This window comes from Mizuhopecten yessoensis, unplaced genomic scaffold, assembly GCF_002113885.1.
Source record: "Mizuhopecten yessoensis strain PY_sf001 unplaced genomic scaffold, ASM211388v2 scaffold4245, whole genome shotgun sequence".
NCBI lineage: Eukaryota > Metazoa > Mollusca > Bivalvia > Pectinida > Pectinidae > Mizuhopecten > Mizuhopecten yessoensis.
The window spans coordinates 30,480-48,436 of record NW_018405448.1 but is presented as its reverse complement, the minus strand read 5'-3'; the positions used below and the strand labels follow the sequence as shown (position 1 = coordinate 48,436).

At 35.2% G+C, this 17,957-nt stretch overlaps 1 long non-coding RNA gene across 1 annotated transcript in view; it reads left to right on the top strand.

The window, feature by feature from the left end:
* Nucleotides 1–17,716, top strand: part of LOC110448753 — a 62,383-nt gene extending 44,667 nt beyond the window's left edge. The window contains exons 2-3 of the long non-coding RNA XR_002462770.1: nt 14,047–14,171; nt 17,594–17,716. This is a non-coding gene — a long non-coding RNA (uncharacterized LOC110448753). The remainder of the gene's footprint in view (nt 1–14,046; nt 14,172–17,593) is intronic.
* Nucleotides 17,717–17,957: the final 241 nt, after the last annotated feature.

Below are 17,957 nucleotides of genomic sequence, written 5' to 3'. Positions count from 1 at the left end.
TGTACCAAAACCTCACTAAATGCTCTTTACTATTTTGGGTTAAAATGAAAACTGATATCTCCTGGAATCGGTGTTCCGCTCTTTTTGCCATTTCCCTGTCTAGTATTTCAAAAACGTTTCATTCTGTAGTACAAGCTTTAAATAAATCAATAGTTCCAGTGTTCCTTAGTCATGACTATTTGAGTAGATAACATATACTTTCATACAATACTGTATTCTCAGAAACATTCTTTTGGGATAGAGTGACTGCCATACTTGATGGTACATATATTTATGTTCAAAAAGGTGCTGACTATAAGCTTCAGACAATGTCATACTGTGGCCAGAGGGAGCGTAATTATCTTAATTTCATAAGCATAGCGCTATCTAATGGCTTTAATTTGGAAACAGTAGGACCAGTCTATGGAAGCCCAAATGATGCTAGCATTGCAAAAACATCATAGACAACCTCACATGGTTGGAGCAAGACGACAATGTAGTCGTTGATCGTGTGGTTTTAGAGTGTCCTGCCATTGATAGAGGCATCTGGTTTTAGTACCAGTATGCCCTCATATTATAAGCCTGGTCAGAGCCAACACTTTGATATATAGGCCAACATTGACAGGACAGTTACTAAACCCCGATGGATTGTAGAGTCTTATCATGGCCGTCTTATACATTTGACTTTTTTTGGAACTCAACTAATATAAAATTGCTTCATTGATACAATTGAGGATGTAAAAAATATTGTGACTGTATTTCTTAATGAGATACGGGAACCAAGTTATCAAAGATTACCGGAAACTGACAGAAAAGACTAAGAACAACAAATGGAGTTTCGATTTTCCAAAAGAAAACCAGTTTGGCTCAGAAAATGAAAACAAAACCAGCTCTCTCCAAAAGAACAAAGTCAGAATTTGTATAGATGGTTGCATATTCACTTACCTTTCCAGAGCTCAATTAGAACATTTGAACACTATAACGTGCGACACCTACTAGTTATCATTAGCTCCAGGCTATATCAGTGAACGTCTTAGTGATGATGGAGATTATGAAATATGGGTGTATCAGCACTCTCAAGACCTCATCCGGATTTGTTCCAGACACAGGAGTCAGTCTTAATATAATGTGTGGATTCAGTACAGCATGACACCAAATAATAGTAATCCAATGAAAGTATACTTTTTTTTATTATTTCTCAGACAGAAACATACATATACATTTTACATAGTAATATGAATATACATAAACACACACACATATACATAGCATATATACATACATACATACATACATATATGATATATATATATAATACATAATATATGTCACATAAATATGTACATATACATCATATTACAAGAAAATGGAACTGATATACTATAATTGAAAATATAGCTATTATATAAAACCAATAGTCCCCTCGTCTAAAGAGAGTCGAAGGCAGCAATTAAGCTGAGAGCATCGCGAACAAGGAACGCTGATGTAGATGACCTATTCTTGCGCAAGATGCATTATCACATAAAGTGAGTCACACATAAAGTGAGTCAACGAGAGATATCAAAAACGTGGAACATGTGCATGTGGAAATCTGGCCCGGTAAATGTAAAAAATCTCAATTTGCTACGAAATGTCTCATAAGTCGCCTCTCGATTCTGCGGTGGATCTTACAGTCACAGCAGGGGGTCCACACTTAGTCGCCTCTTTTCGTTTGCAGGAATAATGCATGTAATTATCAAATAAGTGAGTGCAGGAGGAATAAGTAGATGAACTGGCTAAGATACTGTATAAATCTGCAAAATTAATCTGACAACGGCTGATGGTCATACACACTGACATGAAGAAGCAGGCAGGCGAGATAGCCGACCAACTGTGCAGTAATGCACCATTAAGTCAAATGCCCCCTAGAAGGAAAACGAGCGGATGGCAACCGCCTATCGTTCGTTCATACCTCGAGGGTAGCGGGTTTGTAGATTGGTTATTCAAAACCGTTCTCTCGTACGTTGTCTCGTTTCATCCCATGTAGTGCAATGATCTATGGCAACAACCTGCATGTCTTTCCAACTGTGGATAGGCATATTAAAATGCCTTGCCACAGGGAAGTCTGGTTTGTTCTGCTTGATGGAGCAGCGGTGGTTGTTGATCCTGACATTGAGCTGGGTGCAGGTCTCGCCCACGTACTGTAAATTGCATTTATTGCAGGTAATAAGGGACACCACATTGACTGATGTGCATGTCAGTGTTTGTAGTATGTGATACACTTTGCCGTTGATTGTACATTGAAATGTATCTGTGGAGCGCGTGTATGGACACAGTTTGCACACCTTCTTGTTACAGGTATTGACAGAGCCTTTTGCCGCAGCAGGGTTAGGTGTAGGTAGCTTGCTGCTAACCACAAGATCTATAATGTGTTTAGGTCTACGATATGCCAGTATAGGAGACTCTGGAAAGATCTGCCTAAGTTTCGCTGAAGATTCGATGATGCGCAAGTGCTTTTTCAAGATAGATGGAAGTGGCGGCATGTCTGGGTGGAACATGACTACACAAGGTACCCTTTGTATTTGGGGTCTGACTTTGTATACAAGCAGACTTGCCCTGTCCAGTATCCTCACTTTGTCTATTTCCCGATCTATCAAAGTTCAATGATGATGTCATCCGAAATAATACGCCTGATGCGCAGAGCTTGGGAGTAGGGTAATACATACATACATACATAGCATACATACAGCGGTGTCAGCGTTTCAGTTGACACACGGAACGGACTGGAAACGCAATGAAAACGCAACGAGAACGGAATGAAAACGGAACGAAACAATGCCTTAACGGAACGGAACGAAAATTGTTTCAGTTTGGAAATAGTTTCGAACCAGTATATAGAACGGAAGGAAACATGCTTTTCTCACAGGAACGGAATGGATTGAAAGTAGGCGAAACGAAACGCGAGGAATGATTGAAAACGAAATGGAATTAAACGATCTTAGAAGATAAACTATTCTAATCGAGATTTCCGTTGTAATCTATAGAGATTAGCTACGATAAATCAGCAGTAGATAATAATGTTAAGTAACCGTAAATAAATACACATTTACATATTTGTTTACCGAGTATACGTATGTATTCCATATCTATGGTTTCTAGCCCATATCAGAGACGAATTGTGAATTAATTCTCTGTGAATTGTTTCGCCAAGTGATCTCGGTAGGCTGTTTGTTGTTGAAATAATAATGGACATACCTCCACTTGACGATTTCACAAAGCATCCAATACATATTAGGGTTGTACATATTATTATATCAATGTTCTTTAATGAATTCGGTACATAGCCAAGATTCTCATTTATTATTCATAGTGTACGGACGATGACCGGGCCCCGGGATTATCAAACGGACTTAAGTCTAATTCTGGACTTAAGTTCAAAGTCTTTTTTACTTAAGTCGAAAAACAGACTTAGCTTTGGGATCATGAAGAAAAACTTAAGTCTTAAGTCTAAATTTCTGTCTTTAATCCTAAGACTGAGACAGGGCAGACTTAAGTCTGAATTTGATCTTAAATATGGCGGACATATCGTACGCTTCAGGTGCCCGTCTGCTTAATTGAGAAAAAGGAATACATTTACTTTTAAAATCCTCCAGTTAAATGAGGACGGATGGAGAGTTTTACAAACGTGCTATTGATTCAAATGACCATCTTGAGGCGGGCCACATAGTAATTCAACAAGATCATCGAAATCTACACTCGTTTGCTCAGCTCGTTTGACAATCCGTCCTGCCGCTGCATCAATCACATTCACAGGAAGACATGCTGAAATGTTAATATTGCGTCTCATTTTATTGTAGACGTGTACCTCCCTTTTAAAAAAATACTTATAATATGTAATAGACCTAGTTCTACTGCAAACAGACGTTCGCTTGAACTTCAACCGTTCCGGTGTTGTAAACAATACGACTGCAGCGCCGCATTATTGACGGCCGTAATATACAACTAATAAACGCTCTCGAAATGTATCCAGCATTTGCGAAATCACAATGCTCACCGTACTGCGATTGAAACGAAGACGTAATCATGTATTGTTCCTTCTAGCCTAAATTATTCTTTATTTTAATAATCATACATTGCTTGGAGAATAATTACCTTCTTGCCGTTGTTTTTATCAAGTTGTATTATTACTTGTTATTTAACCTGAATTTGCAATATATTATTTGAATATAGTCAGTCAGCATGTCCTGACAGGATTAAGATTAATGAAAGAATTGTAAGACATTCAGTTTTACAATATTTGAGGAAACTGATCAACCGTGTCTGGCCTTCAACTTTTATGAATAGTTTCTTGTCTATGGACTATAAACAAATATGATGTGTTGATTAATAATAGAAAATATTCCCCTACCTGGAGAGTAAGACACAGAAATCTCCAACCAAATAGGCAATTTGTTTTAGTTGTCAAACCGTTACTAAGACAACCAAATAATCACACCGAGGCTCAGACAATCAAATAATCACACCCAGGGCCTAACCTTGCTGAAGTCAATATACATGTATTAACTGTAAAAACTGAGAGAAAGAAAAATATCATAAAGACTGATAGAACAACCATGATCTCATAGATATTCATAATCTTTCAAGATATATCATAGCACACTATTCCATGGATATCTGAGAAAATATTCTTTTAAAGCAACAAGTATATTTCCATAATTATAATTTCTATGTAATACCAGCCGCAACAAGCTTGCTCAAAAGGCGTACATGTCATAATTCTTGGAGATCATCGGGAGATTTAAACAAATATTATTATTTACCCCAATACACGTACTTATATAGGGATGGTTTGCTAGCAACATAATTAGATCAACATTTGAAAAAAAAAATCAATTGATCTGTTACAGTTCTAATTGAAAAACACATACATCTTATTATTGATATTGCAATAAGAAGAATACCAAAATAAACAGCCAAGTTTCAATCCAAGAATGAATTGACCAAGACCTTTGAAAGGGATTTTGGAAAGATATCGGGTGTTTAAGTAAAAGGCACTGAAGGAATGGCACTCAATTAGAAAATGAAACTCTTGCTAATGTCGGCTTAATAGTGTGAATCAATTGACGGTGTCATAAAAACATTTTCCACAACTCCTCAACATAATTTGCTTCTTTATCTCAATAGATATCAGCTCATTGTCTTTTTGATAAAAATGAATATCAATAACTGCAGTTATAGACAAACATGATAAACAATGTGGAACTATTTAATTGAATAGAAAATTAACATAATTTGAGAGGATAATTCAACATTGTATTGGTCAAAACAAGCACAACATAAGTTACAAGAGTTTGGCTAAATATGGCACTATATTAATACATGTACATAACAACTGAACATCATCATGGGACTACTCAAAATATGAAATCACCATATATTTCAAACAGATTTTCAGCACATTTATAGTACTAATGATATTGGTATACAGGTGAAATCAGTTTTTATTAAAAAAAAATCATAATATTCCCCGTATCCACCGATAAAAAACGATATTGACCTGGAGCGTGTGATTTTTGTTGAAGGACTGTTTAAACACAGAATTATGACGTGTCTCCAAACGAATGCACTGCGTCCTCGGTTAATATATCTTTTCTCAGGTCAATAAATTCAGGTGTCGACTTCAACCAAAGGCCATAATTGAATAGCCACTTGACGAGTATAGCGTCTGACACGCGTCTGACACGCGTCTGGATATATACAAGAGTAAAATAAATTATGTACCATTGCTGTAGCAAACAAGATCTGTTGGAGAACAGCATCGCTCGCCTAGGTATGCTTTTATAACAAACTACAGGCCCAATATCAGTACCCAGAACCTTTTAGTTATTTAGAAGAAGTCTTTTGGTTATTGAGGAGAAGCTGTTTGACGATTTGAAGACATTTGACCCATGTGACCTTGAAAGTAGGTCAAGGTCATTCATTTGAACAAACCTGGTAGCTCTTCATCCCAGCACGCTACAATACCAGTACCCTGGGTCTTTTGATTATTGAAAAGAAGTTGTTTAAAGTAAAATATTGACGCCGGACGGACGGACGACGGACGCCGAGTCATGGCATAAGCTCACTTGCCCTTCGGGCAGGTGAGCTAAAAATGAAATTATGGCTTAGAGTCTGTAACAACTCAATGAAAAATATGCGATATCCTTATGGTATGAATTTATTTTTAGAAAGATTACACATTTGTAAGGAAATTTGAGCCAAAATATTACGTAACAATGTGACTAAAGATATATATATATATACTTAAGGAATAGTAAAAAAATCTAAAATATCAAAACATGAATGCTTAAATACAGGTACATAGTCACTTTGAATAACTTAATTAGTCTACCTACTGGTTAAATACATAATTTGCAAAGAGATTTATTCACTTTATTCACAAACAAGAGGCCCAGGGTCCTTGATAGCTCACTTGAAATTTTATTTTGAATTTTTCAAGCTGTTGGAAAAAATAAATGTGTATCAAAAAGAGTATAAGAAAGTTAAATCAGACTATGCATGTTTGGGGGCTTTTTGGCAGATCTTATTGCTCTACACCTTTTTTATCTTTGTGAAACTTTGTTGGAAGACTTGAACATTTTTTTTTTATCTGAACTAAGATGGTTGTTATAGCCATTTATTCACTTCAAGCACATCGTATTGATTTAAACCTTTAACCTACATCAGAAAATGTCATGAACTTCAGCCAGCCTCTTTTATTACTTAGAAGTCAATTAAATGTTTAACAAATTTAAACATACGGTCCTGAAATTGGGTCAAGATCATTCATTTGAACAAACTAGACAGTCCATTATCATAGCATGCGAGTGCCTAGATGCAATCACCCTAGGTTTCTTGATTATTCAGAAGATGATTTACAATTTTAACATATTGTCACTCTAAAATTGAGTCAAGGTCATTCAAGTTCATTTGAATATTTTTATAACCTTTCATCGCAGTATGTTATTGGCTAAATATCATCACCCAAGGTTTCTTTGATATTCAGATATAGTAATTTATTTTAAAGGATTTTACACATTTGACCTGTGACCTTGAAGGCTAGTCAGTGTCATTCATTTCCACATACATCATATCCCCTCGTTCTAGCATGTTAATTGCTTAATATCCCCACCCTAGGCACTCCTGTGTTTTGCAACCTTGAATATAAGCCAAGGTCATTCATCTCAACATCTCACCACCAAAATATCAACATCCTTGGCCTTTTGGTAATTCGAAAGAAGTTGTCTAACGTATAACGTTGACACCAGACAGATGGATAACAGAGGTAAGCAAAAATTCTCGTGAATTTTCATCTGGAAAGGGTTTTGAGAGGGTATACTGCGCTTTAAACTATCCAGTTATATAATTTTAAATACTGCTCATCAATGCATATATTCCTACCAAACTCACTAGCCACTAAAACGACAAATTATGATCAATATTATTCTGGTGTTCTGCAAGGTAACATGTTAACCTTTCATTATTTGCTGAGTATACACCACAGCTTAGTAACCATAGAAGAGTATTCTATTTGAAGGAATTTAGGAGATGTATACAATTTTCACTTGTTTGACACACTCCGGGATGAGATTCCATGGATCCTAATTTATGCTGAAAATGTCCTCTGACAACTGACTGTCTTAAAGATATTATGACTGCTTCCTCTTTGATGTCCTACACGTCTGGTGAAGCTGTTGCTGCAATGTGGCCCCAAATATGATAGCAGACTGGTAACACTGGGACAATTTTAGCTGAAATATGAACTGAAAATACAAAAGTAATATTTTTGTGTAAACTGGTATGGTTGAGGATAGGTTTGCATGATACTGGCATTCATATATTGACTGTGAAATTCATAAACATCATATGAGATAAAGATGCAAGTTTAACTTTTTTTTGTCAATTTCAATTAAATATATATCTCAAATGTAAAAAGATCATTTTGTCCTTGCCATTGACTCATGACTTCATCTCATCACTAATTGAAACATTTATATTATCCGAAAGTGATGTCTGTGGTTTTTTTCATTATTTCCCTTAAACCATAATATAAGAAATAAGAATTATCAAAATTAAGAAGAGCCTTTTATATAAAATTAAAAGAAAAATTTCACATGGAAGGGTCGATTTCATTTTTGAAGGGTCAGTGGCCCCATATGGCCCCCTCCAGGATTATTCCTGTGTACTAAATGTTTTACCTGCAAATTGTATCGTATCTCAATATTTATAATATATTATGGTTATACACCAACATTTGTTACTCAAAATAAGGGTAGGGGAGAAGACGAATTTTATGAACCCTATTCCTCACTCTTCAAATAATTCCTAACTTGTTATCTAGAGTGTCTAAAACAAGCAAATATTAACTCCTGTTTATAAAAATACCTTTTAACACAGTCTTCTTTAATTATAAAAAATGTACATGTATGATGTACATGTAATGACATGTTTCGGCAAACATTTATGATCTAAGTCTGACAGACAGGGAATTTCAATATCTGATGTACATCATCACCATTATCCTTCTAGTATACTGTAGGCTGTATGATTCCCTCTTCCACTTAGATTAAGTGTAGAAATATAAATTTCTTCAATAGGAGTCTGTTCCTCTGATCTTGATTTTCAAACATTTGAGAATTATATGAATTCTTGAGACAAAAATAATTCTTGTACGAAAAAGGTCAAATACGTTGTAGTACTGTAAATGTGATTAGTGCATTGATTATGATAAAGATGTTAAAGCTACGAAATTTAAACCTCTTGGGGTTTCAGGTCGTTTGGCCTTTGGTAACATCATGAAAGAAGTTTCGGGACTTATATTCGCCAGGTAGACTATTAAACAGATAGATAGTACAGTTCTCAAAGTGTAACACGTGCACAAACTTACTCGAGACTTTATACAAACTAAATCAACGACACAATAATTTGATAAACGTGTGCAAAAGGGTATTGTGATGGGAATTTTGCATTGTAAATTTTGTCAACACATCGGGGAACTTTCGAGTAGTCAGGCTGTTCGCAACACTGCATTTCTTTTTCGACTGTGTCATCCAGCCTTTGGAACAGTAGTCTTTAATTGTTGACCATTTCTTGCTCCAAAAACAACTTCGTAATCCGAAATCCAGTAAATTCGCCCAATATCCTCTGTAGTCTTCCTCTTAGCCATTTTGTTTTATGTTTACCGACAACAACGTAGTTTCCCGCGTTGAAGAGTTCCTATAAATACCGTAAATACGCAATTCGGCGCACGTTTCATGATCCACTTACGATTGTGATCTTAGCTAGGTCAAAACTTCAAACTTAAGTTCAAATTTTGTCATAGACTTAAGTCTGTTTCATAATCCCGGTTTCATCATCTTCAGTGAGGTACGAGCAAAGATATATCGGCGAGGTGCTGGCAAATAAAACGTTTCAATATAAGCTTGTGCACTATACAGCACATATCAATACGTATCATTTTAAGCTGAAACAATCTAATAGTATAGTTCGATACTCACTCTAAATACTGCCAGCGCAGCTTTCACAATTTAAAATGCGGTACAGATATTGAAGCCATAAGATCAAAATAATGTTTGTTGATATTAATATTTTGATGTATGTCAGTCAGTCAGAAAATGTGCTTTGTCCTTTATTGCAATATCAAATAATATAGCACAAGCCGAAATTATCGGTTAACCATTCATTTTTTCTCTGTCCAGTTAATACGCAGTCTTGTTAAATGCCAATTCATAACCAGCGAGTTTTTAAGGATTCGGCCAGACTGTCAGTTTTATTTTATTTTTACTTCAGAATGAATAAGATAAATTTTTAGTTTTACAAATGTGTCACCATCACGCGTTATCAAACTTAGTGTATAGTGTTTGTAAGTTTTGATAACTAATAAAATATTTCTGAATAAAAAATGCTCCAACTGAGTAGACCTTTAGTAGATGACAGTGATATCATACAAGGCAATTTTAAACCAGAAGGTTTGAAACGGAATACGAAACCTGAAGCTTCTCATCGATGAATACTTCAAAAGTGCAAAATATTATGTTAGGGCATGTGGACACGTGAAAAATTATGTTACACTGAATCAATTATGTGGTGTATGTTAAGACTTAACCTGAGAAAAACTGGTTTTAAATTTTACATTTAAATTCTCTATCGTGTTTCTAATTTTTATTTTTATTTTGCATTATACGACGTTGTTTAATTTCCCTTGTGATTCCTTAAAAAAATATCTTCAATTGCATATACAGCAAACATTACATTCAGCCAGTGTCGTCTCTGATTATGCCACTTCCTTACGATCTTGAAACATTCAACCAAATAGAAATGTATCTATCCATATGCATTTTATTGTTTTGTATACACAATGCATTACAGTAGTCGTGAGAGCATCGTAATATCTGTCAATATCCAAGTTCGAAGACTAATAAAGTTTCATGTCCAAAACTAAACAGACATTTACTAAGAGACATAGATATATGTCTCTGATTTATACTGTAAGAAATATCTCTGGGCGAGTATAACTATATGCACGGAACTAGATTGCTAGAACAGTTAAAATGTTACATATAGCACGGACTTAGATAGCAATCTAGTTCAGTGCATATAGTTATACTCGCCCAGTGATATTTCTTAAAGTATAAATCAGTAAGACTTCTTTAAGAAATTAATGTGAAGAATTGTGCAAATTCGGCGGAAAACGCCCAATAAAAACTATTTTCGTAGATTACTGAATTATAAATACTGCTATAAGACTAATCTATATTTTCATACGTATATTTGCCAATTTTCAAACAGTTTTCCTGTATACAATCTGAATTACAAATACTGCTGTGATATAGTGAGCTCATGGAATAGGGTCCGTTTTAAATCTCCACTACAATAAGACTTATTTCAGAAATTTTCTGGTATAAACCACGACAATGAATTAAACATTCAAGACAAATTAATGTGAAGATATAGTGATTATGTAATGAATCCATCCACCAATTTCTGACCTAAGAGTTCGGACATTTCACAATATTCGGAATTACACACTAATCCGACTTGACTAGTATAGATACATGTGTATAAAAATAACACGTTTTGCCATTATATTGAAGTGAATTATCTATATTTATCGTCGTGTACATTGCCAACATCAAACATAAGCTCTGTAGAGCTTTTATTACGACGCCGCTCATGCAGGGAACAAATGCTGTTTTCGTGGTGGAGGAAAACCCATGGAGGGGTAGGGAGTGACTCCTATCTGACATCACTCTCTTTTTCTATCACCGCTGGGGCTCGAAACTAAAGTCTGGGGATAGCGAGTGGTCTGAAGGTCACGCTTCGTTGCACACAGTAGTAATGACTGTAAGCGTTAGCGATCATGGCTACCGAGGCAACCGAGGGTAGGTCTCGACCGTCCACTCTACAAATAACAGATCACACATATCGGCATACTGGGTGGCTCGGACTAGTAACTAATTAGGGCGAGGCAGGGGATAGGGGCCATCGTCTGCTGGATATCGAACTACTCGGTAGTGAAACGGACGTAAAACCTATCAATCAATCAATCAATCAGGCAGGGGCCAGGTGTGTCAGTGGGTGTGGGTATATGGTTAATGTCCAGCCGATTCGGCTAACGAGACACTATCTATCATTATTACAATGTACATGTAATATTATGTATAATTATTAAAATAATATTAAAAGTATTAAGTATGCAAAAACTGACGCCAGTGTCTGAGAATTGCATATACAGTTTCCGCTAGTTTGAATGGGATATCCATATACAGAATTTAAAACCAGTGTCAGTTCTGAATATCAAAGTTTTACTTTATACTCAAATAATGCACTATTAAACTCCTCTAAATGCCTAAATTTTTGGACTATGGCCTGTCCGTAGTTCATTTTAACATCTTCAATTTACCGATGTAAGGTTCATCAGTTTTGAAATGTATGTGTAATATCAAAGTTTTACTTAATAAAGGTAAAAATAGTAATTTATATGTAAAAGTAAAACTTTGATATCATATATTTCCAAACTGATGGATCTTATTGAAGATATCTGAATCCGTTCTTGTCAGCGCTATCCAAGTCCGTGTTAACAATCAGATGAAATGAATATAATTTGCAGCCATATCACCATTATATTCACCATAAAGTATGTGGCAATGTATACTAGTACGTCATCTACGTAATAATAGAGAGGGGATGCATCAGGTATAATTGATATGACATGATGAGTGATATCATTTTGATGAACAACCCTTAAAACGTCTAGTGATACACTCTGCGCATCACTAGAATTTTCGGGTGCCTGTTGCAGGATGGAGCAATTATTTAAATGAACACTAAATTAAGTACAACCCTAACAAATAACACGTCCACCGTCATTGCCCGCGGGCATTATCCTAGTCTTCTCGCCCGTGTCCCCAATGTTAACTAAAAGGAGAGGCTGCAACTGTGCCAGGGACATCTATATTCCTAATGCAAGTAATGTCAAATTTGCAAGGTCTATACAAAATAATATATAAATCAAACTTGTTATCATGAACTTTACTATAATTGACTTTACAAGTTTTAACTGCTTAACGTTTTGTCCGTGAAGGAATCACATATATATATGATCTTACATGAGTTTCCATTTCATATGAGATTTATGAAACGAGTTTCTGGCGAGCTAAAATGAAAAATTGTTACGAGTTTCATAAATCTCATATGAAATGGAAACACTCATGCAAGATCCTTTTTATCACATAATCAAGATTTGTGGCATTTATTCGTGTAAAACAACATTTTTTATGAAACCTTGAAATGTAAAAAGCCGCCATTTTAACTCCAGTGTGTAAGTCTGTGACGTCATGTACTTGTCCTAGGCGTGACGTCACAATTAAAACTTACAACCAATCACAGGGCTGATAGGTCATTTTACATAGGTTAATACGCAAAAATATATGACATGGGTATATTCACTGGATAAATATATATGTAAGGTATTCACTTTTCTTATATGCTAAACCATGTAATATATACATATTTCAATTTATTCAAGCTTAAAATTGTGTTTTGTTGGCTGTAGCTTTCCTGTTTCATTCACATTGCTCATGAAAAACAATCATGTTTTCATCTGCTTCCACTTAGTAAAAATATATAGATATAGTATATAAATGTTTTGGTGCAAATGCAAAATGGAGCAATGGTGTAGGAAAATGGTATTTTGGCAGGGTGCTTGGGCATTTCTCCCACCAACTCGAGGCTTTTGGGTTCAATAAAAGAATTAAACATTAAATTCATAATGTTCATTTTCCTAGCATCCAGTATCCATTTGGGTTAACTGTAGTATGTATGCCGTCTAATAATGTATAATATTATAAGTTTGTTTAGTTTATAATAATTATATGAATTTCTTTCTGCCTAGCCGCTCAAAAAATGACTTTAAAAATGTATATATCTAAAGTGATGCTTAAAAATATTAAAAAAACGTTCATGTATGCTTTAATATATTATAAATATAAAGAGTGATAACCTGTGAAATTATTAGTACATGTCCATATACTTCATAAGTTCCATCATAGGAACATATATGTTGTACTAAAATAGATACATCACTGTGCAAAAATTATTTTACTTACTTGATTCTTTTATAGACACCTTTTTATAAAGTCTAAAAAAGTTACATGCTTTTAGGAAAAATTAGAAAAGAAAGAAAAACATAACTTACACTTTGATTTCTTTTTATACAAATATTACCCCTTCCCCGCCCAAACACAAATTTCACGGTTGGGTATAAACACCTGTGGGTAAAATGGTATACAAATGAAATACATTATGATTAACCAATGCAATTGAACATCTTATTCTCGTACACCATTATAAACAATAATTTCAGGGAACTGCAAGTATACTAGGGCAATGTGACCACCCACCGACTTATGTTCTTTTCAATTTATTATCTACCCGAAAATATGGGCTTTGACTATTCACCTCTGGGCACATGGGATTCTGATAGCTGTACCTAATCGTATTCACCTTGTGTAAGGGTAATTAATCCTGCCTTTTCCCTCATCTGTCCAGCAGGTATTCAGGTAAATTAATACACAGAACTCACCTACAAGTAAGATACTGTGGCTGTCCCTTGGTCAGGAGATGTTAGCTCCCAGGCACAAGTCTATTTCACAGCTGTGCCAAACTCCATTCAGGTAAATTAATTTCTGCTTGAAGTTTCCTCAAGTGCAAAAATAGTGTTCTTACTCTGTGAATATAAAATGATATTTAAACTCTTACTTTGGTGATGTTTTCATTTCTTTATGAATAATCTATTCATAATGAGTTGTGCAATACGTGATTCTGTTTGAGCTTCCATCAACCTTCTTACCGATAACACACTTCTCAATATCAGATTGTTTATAATCAGGATATCTTTCAATAATAATTATTAAAGCAAGAGGCTTATATGGCCTGTATCACTCACCTGGAAAATTATTCCTATTACATATAACAACTATTTCCAAATATTGACTCTGTCTCTCATTAGGTTCCTTCTTTATGACCCCTAAAAGCAACCCTCTATTTACATAAAATTAAGTCCCGTTTGCCCAAGGATGTTCTTAGTTTGTTTGAAATCTCTCAAATCATACAAAAGGAGAAGATTTTTAATGATTTATTAATGTGTCCCCCTATTGGGCCTTGCCCCTCTGCCCCAAGGGAGAGAGGGGCACATTCTCACTTTAAATTGGATCCCCCTTGCCAAAAGGTGTTCCATGTCAGATTTAGATAAAATCCCTCAAATGGTACAGAAGAAAGATTTTAAATATGTAAACCTCAAATATCCCTATTGGGCCCCATGCCTCTACACCAAGAGGGGCCACACCCTCGGTTTATACAAAATTGAGTCCCCTTTACCAAAGGATGTTCCAGGCCAAACTTAAATAAAATCCCTCAAATAGTACAGAAGAAAAAGGATTTTAAAGATTTAAACCTCAAATTGCCCTATCGGGCCCTACTCTTCTTCACCAAGAGGGCCCACACCCTCTGTTTATACAAAATTGAGTCCCCTTTGCCCAAGGATGCTTCTGGCCAAATTTTTAGAAAATTACCTAAAATAGTACAGAAGAAGGATTTTGAAGTTTTAAACCTCAAATTCCCTATTGGGTCCAACCCTCTGCACCCAGAGGGACCATACCCTCCATTTATACAATAGTTAGTCCCCTTTGCCTAAGGATGCTCCTGATCAAATTTAGTCAAATCCATAAAGCTGTTCAGGACTAGTAGTGATTTAGAGGAAAATGGCGGACAGACAGACAACGAACGCTGCGGTACAGCATAAGCTAGCTCACCATAGTCTTCGGACCAGATGAGCTCAAAATCATAATGAAGATAATTTTATTTTTGTCATCAAATTGTTAGAGCAAACGTAAATATATAACAATGAATGTTATTCCAAGTTCTCTAAAGTGAATTGACGATTGATAGGTAGTATATAACATTTATCACTCATGTATTATATTAAACCACCTACTGGTAGCATGGACAATTCATTATCATGGGTTGTATGATAATACACTTGTAGAAGTTAAAAAGACTTCAGAACAACTTAAGAATGTATTTACCCATTCTAGAATGTATTTACCCATTCTAGAATGTATTTTCCCATTCTACAATGTATTTTCCCATTCTACAATATATTTTCCCATTCTACAATGGATTTTCCCATTCAAGAATGTATTTTCCCATTCTAGAATGTATTTTTCTCAAAACAAGAATGTCTGCTTGCGCCAAGTGACGTCCTGAACAGGTTATCACATCTACAAAAAGGTATTGCGCGTAAGAAAATAGTCAGCACCTTTGCTATAAATCTACAAAACATTCGGACACTCCAGACAGTGTTAATCTTTTGTCATTTGTATTGCAAATAAGTCGTAAAGGGACAAAATGACAACATTTTGCAGTACAAAGGCTATGTACTGGTTTTTTTTTTAATTCAGAACTTCATATTTCTGGTGATTATTTTAAATCATTATTGGAAATTGGCGACTTAAATGGAAATTTATAGCTAAAGAGTTTGCTTAGGAGATGAGATGAACTATGTTACTATTCACAAAATTAAACAACGTTCAAGAATTCCCTCACCCAATATTTTGTTAATGAAAACAAAATAGCGATCATACATTTCTAACTATGCTAACACGGTGACAATCTGAAATATTTTAATACAATTGTATGTCTTCACTTTATGTAACAATCGCCTTGACGAAACCCTTCCCTTAACTGGCGTCTTCCAAACATATAAATGTTGTTTTTTTCCCTTTTAGCCCACCATCATCTGATGGTGGCTAATCAAACCACCCTGCGTCCGTGGTCCGTGGTCTGTCCTTAAACAATTCTTGTTATCGGTATTTCTTACAAAGTACCAGAAGGATCTTTCTCAAATTGTATATGTAGGTTTCCCTTGGTCCTTAGTTATGCAAAGCATTTTTATGGACTGATCTGATAAACAACATGGCCGACAGGCAGCCATCTTGGATGTTGACAGTGAGGGTTTGTTATCGCTATTTCTCAAAAAGAGGTAGTGGAGAGATATTTCTCAAATTTTATATGTTGGTTTCCCTTGGTCCCTAGTTGTGCAGGGCAACTTTTGAGACTATTCAGGTAAACAGCCTGGGCGACAGGCAGCCATCTTGGGTTTTGACAGTGAAGGTTTGTTATCGCTATTTCTCAAGAAGAGGTAGTGGAGAGATCTTTCTCAAATGTTATATGTTGGTTTCCCTTGGTCCCTAGTTGTGTAGGGCAACTTTTGAGACTGTTCAGATAAACAACATGGCCGACAAGCAGCCATCTTGGATTTTGACAATGAAGGTTTGATATTGCTATTTCTCAGGAAGTACTGGAGAGATCTTTTCCACATCTGATATGTAGGTTCCCCTTGGTCCTTACGTGTGTATATATACTTTTAAGACTGATCAGATAAACAAAATGGCAGACAGGCAGCCCTAGACGATTTTTGACATTAAAGGTTTGTTAGTACTATTTCTCAGGAATAACTTGAGGGATCTTTCCTCAAATTATATATGTAGGTTCCCCTTGGTCCCTCGGTGTGCATGTTGTATTTTGAGACTGATCATAAAAAACAACTGGCTAAAGGAAGAACTAAACAGATCTTTCTAATATTGCAATAATCGATTCTATTTCTTTCCCATTAAGTACTGTACTAGTTAATATGTGAAATGACAAACTCACTTTGAAGGTAGTCTTTCATACACATCAGTATTAAGTTTAGATCAAAAGTTACCTCAGGGTGCATTTACTGTTAACATGACTCGATCAAACAGATTAGAGAAAAGAAGAGAAAAGATTGATCTGACAAAAAAAGTAATGAAGATGGTACAGTGTTGGGCGCCAAATTCCCTCTGGGATCTCTTGTTTAATATTAACGTTTCTTTCATCTTGTTTAGAGTTCCAATATCCAACTTGTGTTATGGATTTAATTTTGGATCTCGTTTGTTTGTTTGTTTGTTCGGTTAGTCTTTATTAATCTGTTAAATATATTATTAAAATATTGTTAGAAAAAAATTCGTACTGTTTAAGTGGATATTGCGTAACGATTTTTGTTTTTATATTACAGGTCAGCTTATGCTACAATATATTACCGTGCACCACTGAAGACAGTGCCCGCCATTAAAAGTGTTTGCGAACCATTAAAAAGGACTTCCGTCGTGTTTAATATGTGTGTCGTGTCAATAAAAAATATGAGTGTTTAATACAGTTTTTAATTATTATATACACATTTATACCTTGTGTATATCCAATCACGTATGCTATATATTCGACACATTATAATAGCGACAGGTAATTTATATCTCTTGATCGATGTACACTAGTGAGTATGAAGCATTGTGTTCTAATTTGATATAAAAAAAGAATCAGAAAATTCTGTAATATTCTTAACATTACATTAATAAATGTGTCCAAACATTAAATGTTTACTT